Raw genomic sequence first — 5,837 nt, 5'->3', positions numbered from 1 at the left:
ACCCCAAGGTCACGTGACCCCCCCAGGTCACCCCTAGGCCACGTGATTTCCCGAGGTCACGTGACCCGTCTCCAGGGTCACGTGACCCCCAAGGTCACGTGATCCCCAAGGTCACGTGACACCCAAAGTCACGTGACCTCCCGAGGTCCCGTGACCCCCGATGACGTCATAAGTGACGTCACTGATGACGTCACCGGCATCCGCACTGTCATCGTCATCATCACTGATGACGTCACCGGCATCCGCATTGTCATTGTCAACATCACTGATGACGTCATCAGTGACGTCACTGATAACGTCATCGGTATCCGCATCGTCATCGTTACTGATGACGTCATCGGCATCGGCATCGTCACGTGACCCCCAGGTCACGTGACCCCCCCCCAGTACCCTTCCCTCCTCCTCCTCAAGAGCTGCGCTCCAACTCGGCCTTACAGGGAGTTGTAAACGGCTTTCACTTTTTATATCGAGGCCCGGGAGACGAAGACTCTGGAGGCGCTAATCGAACTAATCATGGCTGACCGCTTCAAGGAATGTCTGAGCCCGGAGGCCCAAAGGCACTTAACTCTCCGCGAAGAAGAAGGGTCGCTCAAGGCTCACGAGATGTCGAAGATTATGGACACCTTCGAGGTGGCCGAGGTTAAAGACGAAGGCCAAAAAAACGGGTGACGCGGACGCAAAAAAAGGGAAGAACACTACCAACAGCCCCCCGAGGCCGAAGGGGCCGCCCCGGTGTTACGTGTGTAATGATGATTCCCATCTTGCCCGAGACTGTGCCCAACGGAGCCAAAAATATGCCAGATAAAAGAAGTTGCATGTCCAAAACATTCGGGCAACGCACTCCGACGGGTCGGGGGATGAGCCGCACGTTCTAGTTGCGAGGATGGGCACCACACCATAGAGGATCCAAGCATTCAAGGTTTCTCGTGGTGACGCCCGACTGCGGTGGGGCCAAAGTAAGCGCCGTTTTGGACACCGGCAGTGAGGTGACGGTTATGCGCACGAGCGTCGTGCCACCCGAATTGTTGGAACCTAGCGGCACCATAAAACTTGTTTCGGCCTTCGGCCAGGAACAGACCGCGAAGTTGGCCGAACTCCCCATATCCCTGCGACGAGAAGGGGAGGTCGGCTTGAGCAGCCCCATGAGCCTGCTTTCTGCCGTCACCGATCAGCTGGCACTCCGGATAGATTTCCTCCTTTCGATGGAAGGCTGGGAGCTGTTGTCAGGGGTTAAAGCCGTGTCCGCATGCCCACCGGTGGGAAGTACGGCTGAACCTCAGCGGCACGAACCGCCGAATAGAGGGCGGTACAAAACCGCAGGTCGCATTGGTGACGGGCATGTCTTCTGAAGAAACTGGCGTAACCGATACGGGGAATGGGGACACCGAGGAGAAAGGGGAGGACGACAGCCCGACGACCAAAGTATTTCAGGGCGAGCAGGCGCGCGACCCCACTCTGGGGAAGGCACAGTGCGACGCACGCGTGGGGACAGGCGGCATGTTTATCGAAAACGGCCGTCTGTTTCGTTGGGGTTCGATTGCCGGAACGAAGGCAAAGCAGCTGGTGCTCCCAAAATCGAGAAGAGGCGAGGTGCTGCTGCTCGTGCATGAGTCCCTCTGGGGAGGCCACCTGGGCCCGAAGAAAACTCGGGATTAAATCAAGTAGTTTCTACTGGCCTGACATGGAGAGAGCGGTGCGGGAGCCTTGTCAATCCTGTCCCGGATATCGGGTCACAGGCAACATGAGGGTTAACGACCGGGTTTTGATTACGCCTCTTACAAGGCCGGAGCGGCCTTTCCAGGTGGTGAACGTCGACATAAAGGGACCATCCGATATTCCATCGGCCCGAGGTCACAGAATGCTCTGTGCCTGGTCGATCTGTGTACAGGATGGCCGGAAGTGGTTTGTATTCGCTCACTTACGGCGAAGGCGACATGTTATGCCCTTCTCGGGATATTTAGTCGCACCGGGGTTCCTGAAAGAGTGTGTTCTGACCAGGGAACGAACTTCACGGCTAAGCTGACTCAAGAACTTGTGGCAAAACTTGGGTGTTCACCGAGGTTTTCTACACCCGATCACCCCGAGAGTAACGGCTTGGTGGAGAGATATAATCGCGTTTCAAAGAACATGCTTCATCATGTCATTCAGAAAGACCCCAAGAACTGGGATACACTAGTTACCTTTAACTTATGAGCGTACCGCGAAGTGCCCTACGACACCACCGGGGTGTCCCCCTTTAGGCTGTTGTATGGTAGAAAACCCACGGGTCCGCTGGCCATTCTTCTGAGTAGCTGGACGGGCGAGGCCCCCGTACCAATAGCCCTCCGTAAAGAGCCGGCCCTGTATCTGAGGCAGTTGCGCGCTCAGCTGGAGACGGCGGCCGAAGTGGCCGGGCTCACCAGTCGTGCGCGTCAGGGAGAGTACGCCGATAGATACAACCGTAAGACGAGGGACAAAACCTTTAGGGTAGGGGATCAGGTGCTTCTCTTCGACAGTGAACAACCGAACAAGATGGCCCCTAGGTGGTTGGGTCCGTTCACCATGGTAGCCGCCGAGCGGCCACATTTCCACTGCCTTGAGGCTTCGGAACAGAAGGCGAGGGTCGTGCATTCTAACAAGCTTCGGCTTTAGTATGCAAGGGTGGGCCACGCGGGGGTAGTCTTCGACGAGGACGTCGACTTCGGCGAGGTGGAGTGCGCCCCAAAAGAGCGTTACTTCCTGGGCAAGCGGGACGACAGTTCCCCCGGGAAAAGATTGCCCAGCTGAGCACTCGTCAGCAGGCGGACCTCACCGAAATTTTCGAAGAGCATAAGTAGATGTTTGATTGACAGCCGGAAAGAGCGGTCGTTGGCGCGCACCGGGTCCAACTGACGGGAGAATACACGTCCAGGAGAGCATACCCATACAGAGTACCTGAACTGCTCAAGGCCGAAGTGAGCCGACAAACGAGAGAGGTCCTTGAATTAGGTCTGATTTAACTAATCGAGAGCCCACTGGTCTGCGTCGCCAAAAAGGACGGCAGCGTCCGACTGTGCGTAGGCTACCGCCATCTGAATGCCCCCACTAAACCGGATGCGTTCCCGATGTGAAACCCTTTGGAGCTTATTTTTTAGAATGGGTAATGCGAAGTGCATCGCCATTGTCGATCTGAGGCATGGTTATTGGCAGGTTCCGATGGCTCCCGACAGTCACCACGTTACCCCGTTCGTTACACACGAGGGGCAGTTCGCATGGAACGTTATGCCTTTCGGACTCCGAAATGCTGCGGCGACCTTTCAGAGACTTATGAACCGCCTCCTGATACGGCACCAGGATTACGCCTGTGCGTATCTGGACGATGTTGCAATCTTCTCAGAGTCCTGCGAGGAGCACCTCCGTCACATTGGTGTTATTCTTGTGTGCTCGAGAAGGCAGGGCTAAGGATCAGTTACGAGAAGTGTGAGCTGGTTAGGGCAGCTATCCGTTACCTTGGTTAAGTGGTTGGCTCGGGCGAGCACGGACCAGACCCGGAGAAACATGCCGCTATAGAGGGCCTGGAGCGCCCGCAGACGAAAAGGCAAATAATGAGTGTCTTGGGCCTTTGTAACTACAACCGGGATCACGTTCAGGGATACGCCGCGGTCGCGGAACCGCTGACCAGGCTAACAAAACGCGGCGTCCCTAACGTGATACCTTGACCGCAGGATGCGGACGATGCCTTGCGAGAGTTAAAGCGGGCGCTGCGCGACGCAGTGGCACTATTCACGCCGAGCACACGCGAGCCTTATTGGCTGTTTACGGACGCGTCCTCTGTGGCCGCTGGGTCATGCTTGGCACACATGAGTTGCGAGGGCACGGAGCGACCCATAACGTTTGCGAGTCATCGGTTCAACCCGATGCAGTGGCGCTGGTCTACGATAGAACGCGAGGCGTTTACAATAATCTGGTCTATGAGAAAGTTCCACCAGGGTGTCTTCGGGAAGAGGGTTAATGTCGTTTTCTATCACGACCGCTTGAGCTACCTCACAAGCAGTACGTTTCACGGCGCAAAACTGGCCAGGTGGGCGCTGGTCTTACAGCGTTGTAATGTGGTGGTGTCCAACCGAAAGGGGGTAAACCATGGGAATGCTGACGCATTGTCGCAGCTGCCTAATCAATGCTGGGAGGAGTAAACAGCACGACACCACGCTGGCACGCCGGCTGCATATGCCGACGCTTCCGTTCACTCAGCCGGTGGGGTGCCGCAGGAAAGAACTTCACGGCGAATCCCTGTAACGGGTGGCACGGTCTGCATTATGACCGCCGTTGTGTTGTTTTAGCATATATGTCTTATATCATACAGAATATGCTGCACCTGGCTTTACCTGATCATTTTAGTGCACGTCCTAGCTGTAGTTAATGTTCCGGAATCCTTTCTGTTTTACTGTTGGCACGCCTAGAAGCCGTGCAACAGTTTTGCGGGAGACGTGTTAGGCTCCGGAACCTATTTATTTGTTGTCTTATTTCGTTACGAGGCCCAGCGCGAACGTTTTTGGGGGAAGACGTGTGGTGTTCTCTAGGGGATGTTTATAGCCTCTGGGCGGGAGAACATTCAGCGGGGTGGGGAGCCCCCCCTCTGCGGTGGGGTGTTTCATTACTCGGGAATAGGCCGCGGCGCGGCGTGCTCAGTCACCTCCAGCTCCCCGCTCGGCTGCTTGCAGCTGGGGAGGCTCCGCGGTTAAGTGTATTTCTCTGGTAGTCGACCAGCGCCACCCCTTGGGGTTGTGTTTGCTAGGAGTGTCGTTTGTCGCTTCCCATCGACAAGTCTCAGTCGCTCCCCTAGAAATACATCGGGTGCTGTGCTTCGTCTGTCGGAACCTGCCCCGCCATCCACTGCTTGGAGTGCCAGTGGTGATTTGTCGGGTCTGAGGGCCAGGCACGTCTGTGCCTCCTACGCATGGCGCCGTCTAACCCTAGGCTCGGAGCGCCTGATGAGAATGTTGACCCCAACGGGAGTAGTGGAAAAGAGGGACAGGCCGCTCTCAATACGAGCACAGTAGAGACATAGAGAGGGGGTCTTTTGTTCGGTACCGCTGGAGAGAAAGGAGCCGCTCTCTAAGGGCGGCCAAGGCCGGGGCTCAGGTTGTCAATGTTTGTATTCTTGTATCCCGTATGTTACATTGTCTTTTATTAAACTCTTGCGTAAAAGTACCTGCGTAAACAACTGCCTGGCCCGAACCGCTAATCCACCGCCACCGTCCAATGCAAACCATCCTCCTCCACACGATCGAGGAGGAACCACCCTTTCAACCCATCAAGAACCATAATGACGTCACGTGACCTATGCACGAATTCAGTTTTCACCCAATACAGCAAACATATAGGCGTCACTTGACCTATGCAGCAATTTAGCTTCACCGCTAAGCTGCGGGACAATAGACGTCACGTGACCTTTCTCCCCATTTAGTTCCCCCGCTAAACTTAGGGGAAAATAGACGTCACTTGACATAGGATCCAATTCAGTTGCCCCAGTAAACTTAGCAGAAAAATAAACATCACGTGACATATGCACCAGTTCAGTTTCCCCGCTAAATAGAGGGAAAATAGGCGCAACGAGACCTTTGCTGCAATTTAGTTTCCCCACTAAAGAGCGGAAAGGTAGACGTCACGTGACCTATGCAACAGTTCAGTTTCCCCGCTAAAAAGCGGAAAAGTAGCCATCACGTAACCTATGCACCAATTCAGTTTCCCTGTCAAACAACAGAAAATAGACGTCACGTGACCTATGCACCAATTCATTTTCCCCACTAAATAGCGGAAAAATAGGCGTCACCTGACATATGCAGCAATTTAGTTTTCCCGCTAAAGAGCGGAAAATA

The 5,837-nt window shown here is 54.9% G+C and overlaps 1 pseudogene; it reads left to right on the top strand.

Annotated features, from left to right (window-relative positions):
- The first annotated feature begins 513 nt into the window (after positions 1-513).
- Positions 514-4,254, top strand: LOC115331392 (annotated as a pseudogene).
- Positions 4,255-5,837: the final 1,583 nt, after the last annotated feature.

The sequence above is a fragment of the Ixodes scapularis genome, unplaced genomic scaffold (assembly GCF_016920785.2).
Source record: "Ixodes scapularis isolate PalLabHiFi unplaced genomic scaffold, ASM1692078v2 PGA_scaffold12__126_contigs__length_90152505, whole genome shotgun sequence".
In the NCBI taxonomy this organism is placed as follows: Eukaryota; Metazoa; Arthropoda; class Arachnida; order Ixodida; family Ixodidae; genus Ixodes; species Ixodes scapularis.
Note: the sequence above shows the minus strand (reverse complement) of the source record. Positions and strands in the feature narration are given on the sequence as shown.